We start from the raw sequence: 16456 nt of genomic DNA, 5'->3' as shown, positions 1-16456 counted from the left end.
ATTTTTGCAACTTCAACAGCTAGCAAGCTTTCTGGAAAGTTCCAAATTGGATTATAATGGCCAGGGGTCTCCATTTAATGGACATATCTAAACAGCACTCTTCTGTGGAACTCCATAACACAGGGACAATAAACTCCCAGGCCCTGTGACTCTGGGTCTGCCATGTAACAATGCAGAGCTATTAAGAATGAGGGTGGGATTTTCCCTGCATTGCAATAAGTTTGGGAGCGGGTGTGAAAACCGTTGTTTTTCCCTCCAGCCGCAATGGTGGGTTTTTGCGCCATATCGTCCACTTCCTGCCTCATTAATTATGCACATATGGAAAATACACTGCATCGCTGGTGGGTTGTTAAATATCAAAGGGAGATGGTTAGGTTTTCTCTTGTTGGAGATTGTCATTGCCTGGCATTTGTGTGGCATGTATGTTACTTGCCCAAGTAAGCCCAAATCTGAATGTTGTCCAGGTCTTGCTACTTGCTGGCTTCGTTATCTGAGGAGTTGCAAATGGAACTGGAATTCAGTGCCAATAAAACCCAAATTTAAGTAATGTTCCAAAATTTTTCAACAATGTATTGGAAACAATGAGTTGGCAAAATAGGATGTGGCTAGCACTGTTCCCTTCACCTCTGGTAGTTTGTAAACAGTCCAGACTAATGGAAATACAAATCCTGTCTCCTTCATAGTGATTGAGTGCAAGTGAAATGAGTTTTGGATGTTTTAACACAGTTTCCAACAGACCATTGCTAAGACTGATAACAACTGCAAAATCTCACCTCCAGAATGCAGATAAAATTCAATCAAGCGTTAGATCCATGGGAAGATAAATGTTGATTTATAATCACTGACTTATGTCCTACCCAAAATAAAACTTTGAGAGGCCTACTTATACCCTAGGTTTCGGCACAGAGATGTAAAAATCATCAGGTCAGCAGCAGTGAATGTGTAATTACATAAATTACATGTAATGATGTAATGCGCTATTCAAATTGATATGACAAAGCTGGTTACACGGCCAACCATGCCTTGCATATCAACAGGAATGTACCGTATACTAACTATTGCCTGTTGCCTGTATTTGTATCTTATTGTGTTTTTTACATATGTTATCCTTTTGTGCTCATCACTGTGAAGAATGTCAATCTTAAAGATGGGATTACTGTTCTACTTCTCGCACCAAGTGGCAATTACTACCATGTCAAGGTTGTGTTAAAACTACCGAGGAGTTCTCATTCCCAACAAATATTCACAAACCCAACTTCAGCTAAACATCCTTTGGCCTCACAGACCTCTCCATCCATTCCCTGTATTCCTTGATTCTGTTGTGTTTCTACTTTTGAAGTAGATTTGCCTCACCCACCCATATCTTCAGGCCACTTACACTGTTCAACATATACCACCCCCGCACCCTCCCCCTAGTCATGTATCTGAGTGCAACCTTCCCAATTTGTAACCCCCAGTACAGGCCTAGCCCCGCAGCCCCTTCTCTGCCTGAGGTCAGCTCCTCCCCTTCCCCAGTGGAGTATTAGCCCTGCAGCCCATTAAAACCACAACCACCTTACTGCTGGTAAAACCATTTTTCGGCCTTCTTGTCATATTTTCCACTCCCAACTGCTAAGACGCCCACCGCAAACGGGGGCAGAAAATCCCGGCCTGAGTATCCATAATGAAGTTCTAAAAGCCACTATCTACCTTCTATTGTATATCAATGGCTTTTGACTATGTCGCTGAAATTCCTTCTTCACTATGAAAACCATCATTTACCTTCCATTGTTTATCAATTGTCATTCATCATGTGATCAAAACTTCCCTCTGATTTTAAAATCCTTTTGTCCAAAAACTAAAGAGACCAGGCAGTCTGCAGAGCACCAGCAGCGACATCACTGCTCCAAAAGAAAGGCTGCATCATCTTGTCTGTTCAAGACCTGTGTGGCTTAAAGTCTTTTAAAAACCTCCTCCAACTTGTTTCGAACAGCTCAGAGTTTGCCAGTAAGAAATTAGACCTCCCGTTACAATAGCCATCATGGTCTGTCTGCATAACCAGCTGAACAGTCTTCACTTTGAAGGAACCCTGCAGTCAATCTGGGTTTGACCTTAGCCATCTGAATTTACTTGAACTTCAGTTCCAGAGTGAATAAAGTTCCCTCCTTCTCTGGATTCTCCAAGACATGTGAACTGCTGACTATTCTGCTTGGTTTTAATATTTGCAGAAATGCACTGCTGCCTTTAATTGTATCTTTCTTGGCTATGTGTTGTGCGGTTGATGTAGTGATAGATCTTTCTGGGGTGAATGTGTGAATGAATAATATTCTTTATTGAAATCCATGAAAGTCTGCTGCTTGGGAAAACAGATCACCTTATCAAAATTAAACTCCACTGATTACAGACACAAGGAAAAGAGAATTGGAGGGGTTCAGTCTGTCTCTCTCCCCGTTCGTAACAGTACCAACGACATAAATAGGACTAAGAAAGAGATTCTGCTAAGTGATCACACCAACCAACAGGTCAGATCTAAACTCTGCAGTCCTGCCAAATCCAGTCATGAATATTGGTGGAAATTAAACAACTAACAGGAGGAGGAGGCTCCACAAATAACCTCAAACGCACTCCCGCTTGGCTGCCCATGCCAACCATTTTATGGCGTGGGCAGTGTCTTATCAGGGTCAATTGGCTGGGTTACGAGCCTAATTGACCTTTGGTTAGCAATGTGAATATGGCGGGCGGGCTGCCGATTTTGGGTAGCTGGAAAGGTGGTGGGGTGGGCACCAGCCCTATTTTACACAAAGGCACATAAAATGCAGCCCTTAAACTTAAAGAAAGGCATTTACAAGCGTAAGGAGTCAGGGTTGTCCAATGTAGAATGGGAAAATAGATTTAAAGGTTAGGCAGTAGGGAAGCAGTGGCAGGAATCTAAGGAGATATTTTGTAACTCAACAAAGATGTATCCCTTTGAGAAAGAAAGACCCTATGGGAAGAATGCACTATCTGTGGTTAACTAAGGAGGTTAAGGTTGATATAAAATTGAAAAAAAAGGCATACAATGCTGCAAAGGTTAGTGGTAGGCCAGAAGATTGGGAAAATTTTAGAAACCAGCAAAAGATGACTAAAAATAAATAAAGAGGGAGAAATTGGAATATGATAGAAAACTAGCAGGAGATATTGGGAAAAATTTTTAGTTCATCGGACGGGCGGGCACGCGCCCAACCCGCTCAAGCGTGAAATGATGTGGGCAGCGTGCCCGCCGACAATTAAAAGGCCTGTTAAAGCCATGAAATTATCAATTAAGTTACATTTTTCACTGCCCATCCAACATTACAGTTGGCGGACAGGCAAAAAAGGCCAAGTGGCCTTCGCACTTTTTAGGAAACCTCATCCACGGATGGGATGAGGTTTCCTAAAGCAAATAAAAATAAAATAAACATTTTAAAACTTAATTTATAACATGTCCAAGCTCAGAGTCACATGACATGTTTTATTACATTTTTAAGTTCGTTGTTATTTTTTAATATAACTCTTCATCTCCCTGAGGCATCTCTGTGCTTCAGGGAGATCCTGAAGTGTGCACTCGCACATGTGTGAAGTTCGCACTTGCCCTGCTTGCACTCCCTTCCCCGCCCACACAGGCAGCGCTGAGCGCTGCCACTCGCATTTCACACTGGGCAGGCCTTAATTGGCCCGCCAGCGTGAAATCACCTTCCGGTCCCAATCACGGGCAGCGGCCAGCTTCCCAACCGCCCCTGCCCGGCCTGCCAAGCCCGCCCAACAAGGGCAAGATTCTACCCATAAAAACAGATGGTAAAAGCTTCTGAGTATATAAAAAGGAGAAGAGGAGCTAAAGTGAGCATTGGTCACTTAGAGGATGAGACTGGGGAGTTAATAATGGGAAATAAGGAACTGATGGAGAGTTTGAATAATTATTTTGCACCTGTCTTCACAGTAGAAGACACAAAAAGTATTCCCAAAATAGTAGAAACTCATGGGCAAAAGAGATGGAGGAACTTAAAACAATCAAAATAACTAGAGAAAAAGCACTAGGAAAACAAATGGGGCTAAAGGCTGACAAGTCCCTTGGAACTGATGGCCTGCATCAATGGGTCTTAAAAGAAGTAGCTGCAGAGATAATGTATGCATTGTTTGTAATCTTCTAAAATTCCCTAGACTCTGGATAGGTCCCAGCAGATAGAAAAACAACAAATATAGCACCTCAATACAAGAAAGGAGGGAGACAGAAAGCAGGAAATTATAAGCCATTAGAATCCATTATTAAGATAGTACAATCAGGCAGAATCAACATGGTTTTGGGAAAGGATTGGTTGGTTGACAAATTTATTGGAGTTTTTTGATGATGTAACAAGCAGGATGGACAAAGGGGAGCCAGTAGATGCAGGGTGGGATTTTCCACACCTGCACGCCGCAGCGATCTTCTGGTCCCACCGCAAGTGAATGGATTTCTGGCTGGGGCCTGCCTCACCCGCGACGGGGCCGAAAAATCCCGGCCGTAGTGTATAAAGATTTCAATAGGTATTTGTTAAGAGCATATGGTGTGGTGGGTGATATATTAGCATGGATATGGGATTGGCTAACAGGATACAGAGAACCAGGATAAATGGATCATTTTCAGGTTGGCAAACTGTAACTAGTGGAGTGCCACAGGGATGAGTGTTGGGGCCTCAAATATTTATGATTTATATTAATGACTTGGATGAAGGAACCAACTGCACTGTAGCCAAATTTGCAGATGATACAAAATAGGTAGGAAAGCAAAACAAAAACAGAATTACCTGGAAAAACTCAGCAGGTCTGGCAGCATCGGTGGAGAAGAAATCAGTTGACATTTCGAGTCCTCACGACCCTTCGGCAGAACTGAAGTATAGTTAGGAGAGAGGTGAAATATAAGCTGGTCTAAGGTGGGGGACAAGGGGAGGGAGAAGTTGAGGGTGGGGTGGTTGTGGGGATAAGCCGCTTATCCCCACAACTACCCCACCCTCAACTTCTCTCTCCCCCCGCCCCCACCTTAGACCAGCTTATATTTCACCCTTCTCCTAACTATACTTCAGTTCTGCCGAAGGGTCGTGAGGACTCAAAACGTCAACTGATTTCTTCTCCACCGATGCTGCCAGACCTGCTGAGTTTTGCCAGGTAATTCTGTTTTTGTTTTGGATTTCCAGCATCCGCAGTAGCTTTTAGCTTTTTGTTTTTATATAGGTAGGAAAGCAAGTTGTGAGAAGGGTATAAAGAGTCTGCAGAGTGATATAGGTAGGTTAAGTGAGTAGGTAAAAATTTGGCAGGTGGAGTAGAAGGGAAAATGTGAGGTTGTCCACTTTGGCAGGAAGTATAGAAAAGCAGAATATTATTTAAATGGAGAGAGAATTCAGAATGCTGCAGTACAGAGGGATCTGGATGTCACTATGCATGAATCACAAATAGTTAGCATGGAGACATAGCAAGTAATTAGGAAGGCAAATGGAATGTTGGCCTTTATTGCAAGGGGTATGGAGCATCAAAGTAGGGAGGTCTTGCTACAACTGTACAGGGCACTGGTGAGACCACACCTAGAGTACTGTGTACTGTTCTGGTCTCCTTACTTAAGGCTGGATAGTCTTGCATTGGAAGCAATTCAGAGAAGGTCCACTAGGCTGATTCCTGGGGTGAAGGGGTTGTCTCATGAGGAAAGGTTTAGCAGGTTGGGCCTCTACTCGTTAGAGTTTAGAAGAGTGGGAGGTGAGCATATTGAAACAAATGAGATTCTGAGAGGGCTTAACAGGGTAGATGCTGAGGGGATGTTCCCCCTCATCAGGGAATCTACAACCAGGGGGCACGGTTTAAAAATAAGGGTTCTCCCATTTAAAATGGAGGTGAGGAGGAACTTCTGTCAGGGGGTTCTTAAGTCTTTGCAATTCTCTTCAACACAGAGCAGTCAAGACTGAATCATTGAATATATTCAAGGCTGAGCTAGATAGATTTTTGATCTACAAGGGAGTCAAGGGTTATGGGGGACAAAAAGGAAAGTGAATGGTGGGGTAGGCTCTAGAGGTCAAATGGCCTACTCCTGCTCCTATTCCTTATGATCAGATACTCCACCTCATCCTTGAACACCAACTAATGGTGTCAAACCCACCTCTCACTGCTTCCACATACCTCTAGCTATTCAGCTATGGCAGGCATATCACCCAAACATAGTGCAAACTAATTGCAGGTATTTTGCCATCTCTCTTGCATATGTGGCACACAATAGAAGGGAGCAGAGTAGAGCCAGTGGGGGACAAGGATGCCTGCATCTCTTGAGCCTGATGGAGAATATGGTTCTCAGCATGATTGGACTGGCTGCGATGGGGTATGCAGCATCTGATGTTGTTGGGAACATTGAGAATTTTAACCTTGCTCCAGTATTTAAATCCATAATCTAGGCTGACACTGACTCAGAGATGAGATTAGTACGACAGTCAAGCTGACATTTAAACAAGTGGGACAAAGGCTGCCCTCATTGGAGGTGGCTTTGGAGAGACATCATTCGGGAAGCAAATTATCTCTGAAAGCATGTTACAACAGGAGTAGAAATCTGAGAATGACAGATGTTTGCAGAATGAAACACAAGCTCAGCAAAAAGGGTGCAAGTTAGAGAAATCAGTAATCCATATTACTTCTGAAAGTTAATGGTTTCATGCCATAGGATTCCTTGGGTCAAAAACATCAGCCACTTAGCTCTGATAGGGTTTGGCAGAGCTGAAGGTTTCTTTTCTGCACACCAGAAAAATGACAGGCTGCAAGATATATTAGAAGTTAATCTGTGCTTTGCTAGTGGTCCGTGTATTTAATGTGTTTCATTTGCTCCTTGTGTGTTCTGATCTGTTGTATGTTGCTTCTTCATGTATCTATCTGCTAAGTGCTTTTCTAGGTGAAAGGATAGCTACCCAATCAAATGGCACAAGTTGGAAAACACAGAAAACCTGCTACTTATAATTGCAATTAACCGTGATGGAACGTAGGAACATAGGAAAATAAGAACAGGAGAAGGCCATTCAGCTCATCGAGCTGGCTCCATCATTCAATACGATAATGGTTGATCAAACACTTTAATGCCTTTTACCCACACTATCCCCATAACCCTTTATGTGTTATTGTTAATCAGAAATCTATCAATCTTTACCTTAAACATACCCAATTACTGAGCTTCCACGGCCCTCTGAGATAGAGAAGTCCAAAGATTCATAACCCTCTGAGTAAAGAAATTTCTCCTCATCTCAGTCCTAAATGGCTTCCACCTTATTTTGAAATTGTGTCCCCTATTTCTGGACTCCCCAACAAGGGAAACATCTTACCTGCATCTACCCTGTCTATTCTTTTAAGCATTTTGTAGGTTTCAATGAGATCACCTCTCATTCTTCAAAACTCTAGAGAATATAGGCCCAGTTTTCCCAATTTCTCTCCATAAGACAATCCTGCCATCCCTGGAACAAGTCAGGTGAACCTTCATTGCTCTCTCTCTATAGCAATAATATCCTTTCTGAGGTAAGGGGACCAAAACTGCACACAGTACTCCAGGTGCGGTCTAACCAAGCTTCTACACAATTGAAGCAAGACTTCACTACTCCTGTACTCAAATCCTCTTGCGATAAAGGTGAAAATTCCATTAGCCTTCTTAATTGCCTGCTGCACCTGAATATTAGCTTTCAGTGACTTATGGACAAGGACACCCAGGTCCCTTTGTACATCTACACTTTCTAATCTCTTAACAGTTAGCAAATACTCTGCACATCTGTTCCTTCTACCAAAGTGGATAACCTCACAATTTTCCACATTATATTCAATCTGCCATGTTCTTGTCCACACACTAAATCTGTCCAAATCTTCCTTTAGCCGCTTTACATCTTCCTCACAACACACATTCCAGCCTAGCTTTGTGTCATCAGCGAACTTGGAAGTATTACAATTGGTCCCCACATCCAAATAATTGATATATATTGTGAACAGCTGGGGCCCAAGTACTGATCTTTGCGGTATCCCACCAGTCACAGCCTTCCAGTGCAAGAATGACCCGTTTATTCCTACTCTGTTTTCTGCCTGTTAGCGAATCCTTAATCCATGCCAGTATATTGCCTCCTATCCCATGTGTTTTTATTTTGCTAATCAACCTCCTGCAGGGGACTTTATCAAAAGCCTTCTGAAAATCCAAGTATACTACGTCCATCCTTTATCAATTTTGTTAGTAACATCCTGAAAAAGCTCCAACAAGTTCGTCAAACATGATTTCCCATTTGCAAATCCATGCTGACTATGCCCAGTCAGATCATAATTATCCAAGTATCCATTTAGCACATCCTTTATAATAGATTCTAGCATTTTCCCTACTACAGATGTAAGGCTAACAGGTCTGTAGTTCCCTGTTTTCTCCCTCCCTCCCTTCTTAAATAGTGAGGTGACATTTGCTACCTTCCAATCTTCAGGAACCATTCCAGAATCTATAGATTTTTTGAAAATGATTGCCAATGCATCCACTATCTCTATAAAAACCTCTTTCAACACTATGGGATGCAGAATATCAGGTCCCTGGGACTTATCAACTCTCAGTCCCATTAATTTCTCCAATACTACGTTCTTCCTTATACTAATTTCCTTCAACTCCTCATTCTCCTTAGCCCCATGGATCTCTAAATCTGGGAGATTTCCTGTATCTTCCTCAGTGAAAACAGATACAAAGTAATCATTTTGCTTCTCTGCCATTTCTCTTTTCCCCATTATGAATTCTCCTGACTCGGCGTGCAATGGACCCACATTTGTTTTCGCCAAATGCTTCCTTTTTACATACCTATAGAAGCTTTTACAGTCCGTTTTTATGTTTTTTGCTAGATTGCATTCATATTCTGTTCTCCCTTTCTTTACCAGTTTCTTGGTCTTCCTTTGCTGTATTCTTAAAACCTCCCAATCCTCAGGTTTTCTGTTACTTCTGGCAATTTTATAAGCCTTTTCCTTTAATCTTGCACAATCCTTAACTTCCTTTGTCAGCCATGGTTGACTGACTCTTTTGTGTTTTTGTACCTTGAAGAAATGTGTAGGTGCTGTAAGTTTTGTAATAGTCCTTTGAAGACTATCCATTGCCTATGCACAGTCATACTTTTTAATGTATTTTCCCAACCCATCTCAGCCAATTTGTCCCTCGTGCCTTCATAACTTCCTTTATTCAACTTTAATACCCTTGCTTCAGAGTGAACTATCTCACTTTCAAACATGATGTAAAATTCTATCATATTGTGGTCACTCATCCCTAAAAGTTCTTTTACAAGATTATTAATTAGCCCCTTTTTCATTACATAATACTAGATCTAAAATAGCCTGTCCTCTAGTCAGCTCCTCAACATACTGCTCTGGAAAACCACCACACACCAAAACACACTCCAGAAACTCATCTTCCACAGCATTAGTGCTCAATTGATTTATCCAGTCTATATGCAGATTGAAGTCACCCATGATTACTATATTGCCTATGTCACATGCTTCTCTCATCTCCTGATTAATACCATGCCCCACATTACCATTACTATTTGGTGGCATAAAAACAACTCCAACCAATATCTGCTGCCCTTTGTTGTTTCTTAGCTCCAGTCATGAGCCTGCATTAGTGCAGGGTAGGGTTGTGCTGAAGTTGCTATGGGTTAATTGCTTCTTAAGTGAATCCACCATTACTTGTGCACTGTTTCTCGAAGGCACGACTGCTGCTAACATAACAGTCAAATAGTGGCTCCTGTGATATTGCATAAATGCTACCACTGAAGGTTGTCGCCTCATATTCACTGATCTGTTGCAGAATAGAAGCGTGGCTATCTATATCCCAGAGTCCATCCTTCATAGTTGCTTGCAACTGTTCCCAAGTGAACTGAAGCTAGCAATGATTGGATCTTGGAGGTCGGAGCCCAACGCTACCACAACAGATAACACTTTCATTGCTACACCCTCAAGGACACTGCAGTGCAGTTAATTGTTGATATGACACAACTATACCAGCTTCTAATGCTGTACCTGTGGAAAAAAGATCTATCAATTATTATGCAGGATTGTCTATGACATGCTTGAAACTTTGGGAGCATTTTCATGCTATTAAGTGCCACTTTACGGGCTTTGTTGCTTGAAATGCTTCTTGTGTCTTATCTTTTTGCCACTCTCACAGTGATGGCCTATTCATTTCCCCTTGTTTCATGATTATCCTATGCATCAAGTTCTCTGAAAATGCCTGTCACTCTTTTCAACATTTGAGAATTTTTAAAGTAACATTCGCGCCAACAACTGCCAGCAAAGACTACCTCCAACATGAGAATCTAACCTTCACCCCTAGACACTCAATGGCATTACCATAGCTGAATCCTCTTCTATCAGCATCCTGGGGGCTTACCATTGACCAGAAACTAAACTGGACTAACCATATAAGTACTGTGCCCACAAGAGCAGGTCCGAGGCTGGGAATTCTGTGGTGAGTAACTCACCTCCTGACTGAGCAAAGCCATCCACCATCTACAAGGCTCAAGTCAGAAATATGATGGAATACTTTCCAATTGCCTGGATGAATGCAGCTCCAACAACACTCAAGAAGCTTGGCAACCCATCCACCACCTTAAACATTCACTCTGTCCACCACCGATGCACTGCAGTGACTCACCAAGGCGCCTTTGACAGCACCTTCCAAAACCATGACCTCTACCATCTAGAAGGACAAGAGCAGCAGATACATGGGAATACCACCGCCTGCAAGTTCCCCTCCAAGCCACACACCATCCTGACTTGGAACTATATCGCTGTTCCTTCACTGTCACTGGATCAAAACCCTAGAAGTCCCTTTGTAACAGCACTGTGGGTATACCTACACAACATGGCCTGCAGTGTCTCAAGAAGGCAGTTTACGACCATCTTCCCAAGGGTGCACGACCACTTTCTCAATTAGGGATGGGCAATAAATGCTGGCCTAGCTAGCAACAACCATAGTCCATGAAAGAGTAAAGAAAATCAAAGATGATAGGGCTATAAAGTAAAGAGAAACATTGGAACTCTGGTCTTGGGAGCACATAAAAGCTTCAAAGAGCAATTAATGGAACAGAGACGCACTCATTAAAACCAGGGACAGTGTTTCCTTCAATGTGGCTATGATAGTAACATTGGGGTAAACGTAAATGAATAAAAATGCTAATCATAGAATAAAGAACTAAAGTCCCTAAAGCCAATTTCATTATAGATTTGGAGCCACCATATTCTTTCATCTTAATAACGTGCAGAGACACTGGTTATTGCTTCAGAATTGCCTTTTGTAGTTTATAGCTTTTATTGTCTGCAAACTAGAAGAAAAACAATTTCAATCCTCAGAATAAATTGCAAATGTATTTGTCATCCAGCATTTGGGAATCCAAACCTTGTGGAGAAAAATCATATGAATTAAGGCAAAGTAAACAAAGGAAAGTGCAGTTGATAGTGATGGTAGAACAACTGAATGCCACAACTAAAGATTGTGTTGGATCATTGCAGGAAATTTTTTTGAAATAATTCATGGAATGCAGGCATTACTGGCAAGGTCAGCCTTTACTGTCCATCCCTAATTGTGCTTAAGAAGGTGTTGGTGAGCCAACTTTATGAATGCGACTGAGTGGATTGCAAGGCCATTTCAGAGGGCAGTTAATAGTCAACCACATTGCTGTGGATCTGGAGTCACATATAGATCAGATCAGGTAAGGATTTCAGATTTCCTGACCTAAAGGGCATGAGCAAACCCCTTGGGCTATTCTGACTACACAGTACTTTTATGGTCATTATTACTGATACTAGCTTTTTATTACAGATTTACTTAATTAATTGAAAGTAAACTTCCCATGGTAGGATTTGAACTCATGTATGAATTATGCTTTCACGTCCCATTTACAGTTTGCCTCTATCATGCGTAAATCCAAAGTTTTTAAAATTTAAAGTTGCGCAGGACTTTATAAACAATCTGTATTTGTCTCAGTTCGCTGTTGAAAGTTGCTATTGACTCTGCATCCACCAGCCATTCAGGCAGTGCATTCCAGATGATAACAACTCACTGCTTAAAAAATACTCAACTCCTCTCCTTGCTCTCCTGTCAATTATCTTATATTCATGTCCTCCAATTATTGAACATCGTGTGTGTGCAAACTGTTTCTCCTTATTTACTCTATCAAAGCCACTCATCATTTTTGAACACCTCTATAAAATCTCCCCTTAAATATCACTGCTATAATGAGAACAATGCAAGTTTCTCTCATCTCTCAACATAACTGAAGTCTCTCATCCCTATTAGTGCTGCTTTAGTCAAACATTTTGGGGAAATTTTAACTCCCAGGGGTTGGGGATATTAAAATATCCAGGGGGTGGGAAGGAGCAGTAAATGTACCACATGGATTTTAACTCTTATTCTGCCTGTTCAACCAAAGCAAGCTTATATTTTCTCTTTTTCTTTAAATTTACATAGAGAAGAAAATCTCTTCCTAAATTCTCATAGGTTAGAAAGCACTGTCAGTGATACTTGTGGATAAATGTTTAATAATGCTGATATACTATTTTTTTCTGCTATCTTAGCATAGGCATTAACCTACTAATGTTCTATTTAAAAAAGAAAGCTGGGGATTTTCATCTCTAATAACAATATTCAATTTTTGTAGGACTGTTTTAATTAGTAAGTTTAAGGGGTGCATCTGATGGTGGGTTTATTTGGTTGGTAGTGCCTGGTACATGGTGAAATGCATGGGTCACAGAGGACTGGAGTGGCTGACGTAGGTGTGGCTGCCAATGGTTGATAGCAGAGATGGTGGTAGTGGGATGGGGATAGGGAGGGATATTTCTGGAGAACAAAAACACCAGAAGTTAAGAGGAGCCCAAAAACAAAGTTATCATGTCTGGCTTGATTGTTTCCATGAGGGATGGGATGGGATTGGAAGGATGGGGATGGCTAGAGTGGGGTAGGGCTGGCGCAGGAGGAATGGAAGGAATGGGATTGGGATGGCATGAGAAGGATGGCATGTGAAGATGGAACGACCATGGGATGTGGATCTCATAGAATGGAAGGGGTGGCATGGGAGGACTTGGTGGAAGAGATGAAGGATTTGATTAAGCATGGCAAAATGACAGGGGAATTATTTGATACAATTTATCATTCGAAAAATGTTCTTTGTGCTAAAAATGAAGATTCATTAGATTTGAATGAGGAAGTTTTGGCAAAACTCAGAGGTGAATGAAAAGAATACATCAGCACTGATCTTATAGCTGATAACATGATAGCAGTCTATGCCCTTCACAGTTTCTACACAGTCTAACTCAATGAGCATGTGGCTGCACAAACTCAGGCTCAAGGAAGGAGCAGTTATAATGTTGTTATGAAACTTGAATCCTAAACAAGGACTTTATTACAGAACAAGATTGGTAGTTAGGAAGCTGTTTTCTTCAATGATAGATTCTGTAATTATAACAAGCAGATTCAAGGAAATAGAACATTTATTTCTCAAACAATATTGAGCCCATCAGATATAAGCCTGCATTTTCAACTCAGGAGATAACAGTTCCCAATTGGACTTTGATATTCTATGATTGTAAATAAATCATGGGCAGACTCCTGGCAAAATTTGTATTTATGTTCCTAGGCATAGGTTTACACGTGGACAGCTTTATGTAGCTTTTTCCAGATAGAGAAGATTTGATTCTGTTCAAGTATTTGGTGAAAGAATAATTAGAAATCTTGTATTTAAAGAGAGTCTGTATTTAGAGAATCCAGACGTCTGTGTTGCCTGCCCACTGCCAGGATTCTGCACATCTGCTCGGGGCTAGAGAGGAACTTGCAGTGGGAAGGGAGGATCCAGTTGTCATGTTCATGGGGATACCAATGACATAGATGGGACTAGGAAAGACATTCTGCATGGGGAGTATGACCAACTAGGGACTAAATTAAAAGCAGAACCTCTCTGGGTTATTACCTGAGCCACAAGCAAATTGGCATAGAATAAGTAAGAGTAAGGAGATGAATGCGTAGCTCAAGGACTAGAGTGGGAGAAATTGGTTTCAATTCATGGGGCACTTGCACCAGTGGAGAGTGGAGCTGTACCATTGCAACAGTCTTCTGCTGAACTGTGGTGGGACAAGTGTTCCAGCAAATTGTATAACTTGCGCAATAGAGAGGGCTTTAAACTAAATAGTGGGGGGAAAGCATCCTGTGAGAGGAGATGTAGTAAATCAAAGGGAAACAATAAGGTAATAGAGCAGGGTAGCAAATTGAGTCATAATAACCAGAATGTGACAGGAAGGGACAGGGCAAGTGCACCAACAGATAAGGACAGGGATTGCAAGAATGGTAAAAAGACAGAGTTAAAATCTTTGTATATGAATGCATGCAGCATTTGTAACAAAATTGAATTGTTAGCACAGATAGAAATAAATATGTATGACCTGATAGCCATTACAGAGGGATGGTTGTAAGGTGACCAAGACTGGGACCTGAATATTAAAGGGCATTTGACATTTCAAAAAGGCAGGAAGCTAGGAATAGTTGGTGGGGTAGCTCTATTAATTATGGATGTCATTAGTGCAGCGATGAGAGATTACCTTAGCTAGAAAGAGCAAAAGGTCAAATCAGTTTGGGTAGAGATACGAAATAGGAAAGGTGGGAGGTTACTTAGTTTTTAGGCCCTCAAACAGCAGTTACACTATAGGACAGAGTATACAGGAAGAAATAAATGAGACGTGTAAGAAAGGTATTGCAATAATCATGGGTGACTTCAATCTGCACGTAGATTGGGCAAATCAGATTGGCAACGGTAGTCCAGAAAATGAGTTCATTGAGTGTATCCAGGACAATTTCTTAAAGCACGACATTCTAGTTCCAACCAGGAAGCAGGTTATTTTGGGCCCAGTAATGTGCAATGAGACAGGATTAATCAATAACCTCATGGTAAAGGAGTCTCTAGGCGACAACAATCATAACATGATGGAATTTCTCGTTCAGTTTGAAGGGGAAAAGTGTGAATCTAAGATTAGTGTTTTAATCCTAAATAAAGGAACCTATAAGGCTATGAAGGCAGAATTGGCTGAAGTGAACTGGAGACTACATTAAAGGTAGGACATAAGAGATGCAGTGGAAAATTGTTAAGGAGATATTAAATCATTCTCAGCAAAGATTTATCCCAATGAGAAAGAAAGACTCTTTGAGAAGGACGCATCATCCATGGCTAAATGAGGAAGTTAAAGATTGTATCAAATTGAAGGAAACACAAATCTGCAAAGATTAATGGTAGATTAGAAGATTGGGCAGGTTTTAAGAACCAGCAAAGAATGACTAAAAAAAGGAGAAAGGTTATGAGAGAAAGCTAGCTAGTAATATAATAAGAGTTTCTGCAGCATTTAAATAGGAAAAAAGTAACTAAAGCGAGCGTTGGTCCTCTAGAGAGTGAGTCTGGGAATTGATAATGGAAAGCAAGGAAACAGCGGAGGCATTGAACAAATATTTTGTATTTGTCTTCACTATAGAAGACTTAGAAAACTTCCCAAAGATTCTTGAAAATCAAGCATGGGAAGGGATGGAAGGAATCTTATTTGTTTATGGGAAATGGGCATCGCTGGCCAGGCAAGCTTTTATGCGCATCCCTAATTGCCCTTGAGAAGGTGGTAGTGAGCCAACTTCTTGAATCGCTGCAGTCCATGTGGTGAAGGTGCACTCATGGTGCTATTAGGGAGGGAGTTCCAGGATTTTGTTCCAATGACAGTGAAGGAATGGCGAAATATTTCCAAGCCAGGATGGTGAGCAGATTGGAGGGGAACTTGCAGGTGGTGGTTTTCCCATGCATCTGCTGCCCTTGTCCTTCTAGGTGGTAGAGGTTGTGGATGAGAAAGGTACTTTCAGAACCTTGGTGAGTTGCTGCAGTGCAATTTGTAGATGGTACACACTGATGCCACTGTGTGCCAGTGGTACAGTAAGTGAATGTTTAAGGTGGTGAATGGGTGCCAATCAAGCTGGCTGCTTTGTCCTGGATGGTGTCAAGCTTCTTGAGTGTTGTTGGAGCTGCACTCATCCAGGCAAGTGGAGAATATTCCATCGCCCTTGACTTGTGCTTTGCAGATGGTTAACAAGCTTTGGTGAGTCAGGAGTTGAATTACTTGCTGCAGAATTCCTAGCTGCTGACCTGCTCTTATAGCCATGGTACTTATGTGACTAGTCCAGTTCAGTTTCTGCTCAATGGTAACTCCAAGGATGTTGATAGAAGGGAATTCAGCAAAGGTAATGCCAGTGAATCTCAAAGGGAGATGATTAGATTTTCTCTTGTTGGAGATGGTCATTGCCTGGCACTTGTGTGGCGTGAATGTTACTTGCCGCCTATCAACACAAGCCTGAATGTTGTGCACATCTTGCTGCATATGGGCACGGACTGCTTCAGTATCTGAGGAGTCTCAAATGGTGCTGAACATTGTGCAATCATCAGCGAAC

The sequence above is a fragment of the Cetorhinus maximus genome, chromosome 2 (assembly GCF_964194155.1).
Source record: "Cetorhinus maximus chromosome 2, sCetMax3.hap1.1, whole genome shotgun sequence".
NCBI lineage: Eukaryota > Metazoa > Chordata > Chondrichthyes > Lamniformes > Cetorhinidae > Cetorhinus > Cetorhinus maximus.
Note: the sequence above shows the minus strand (reverse complement) of the source record.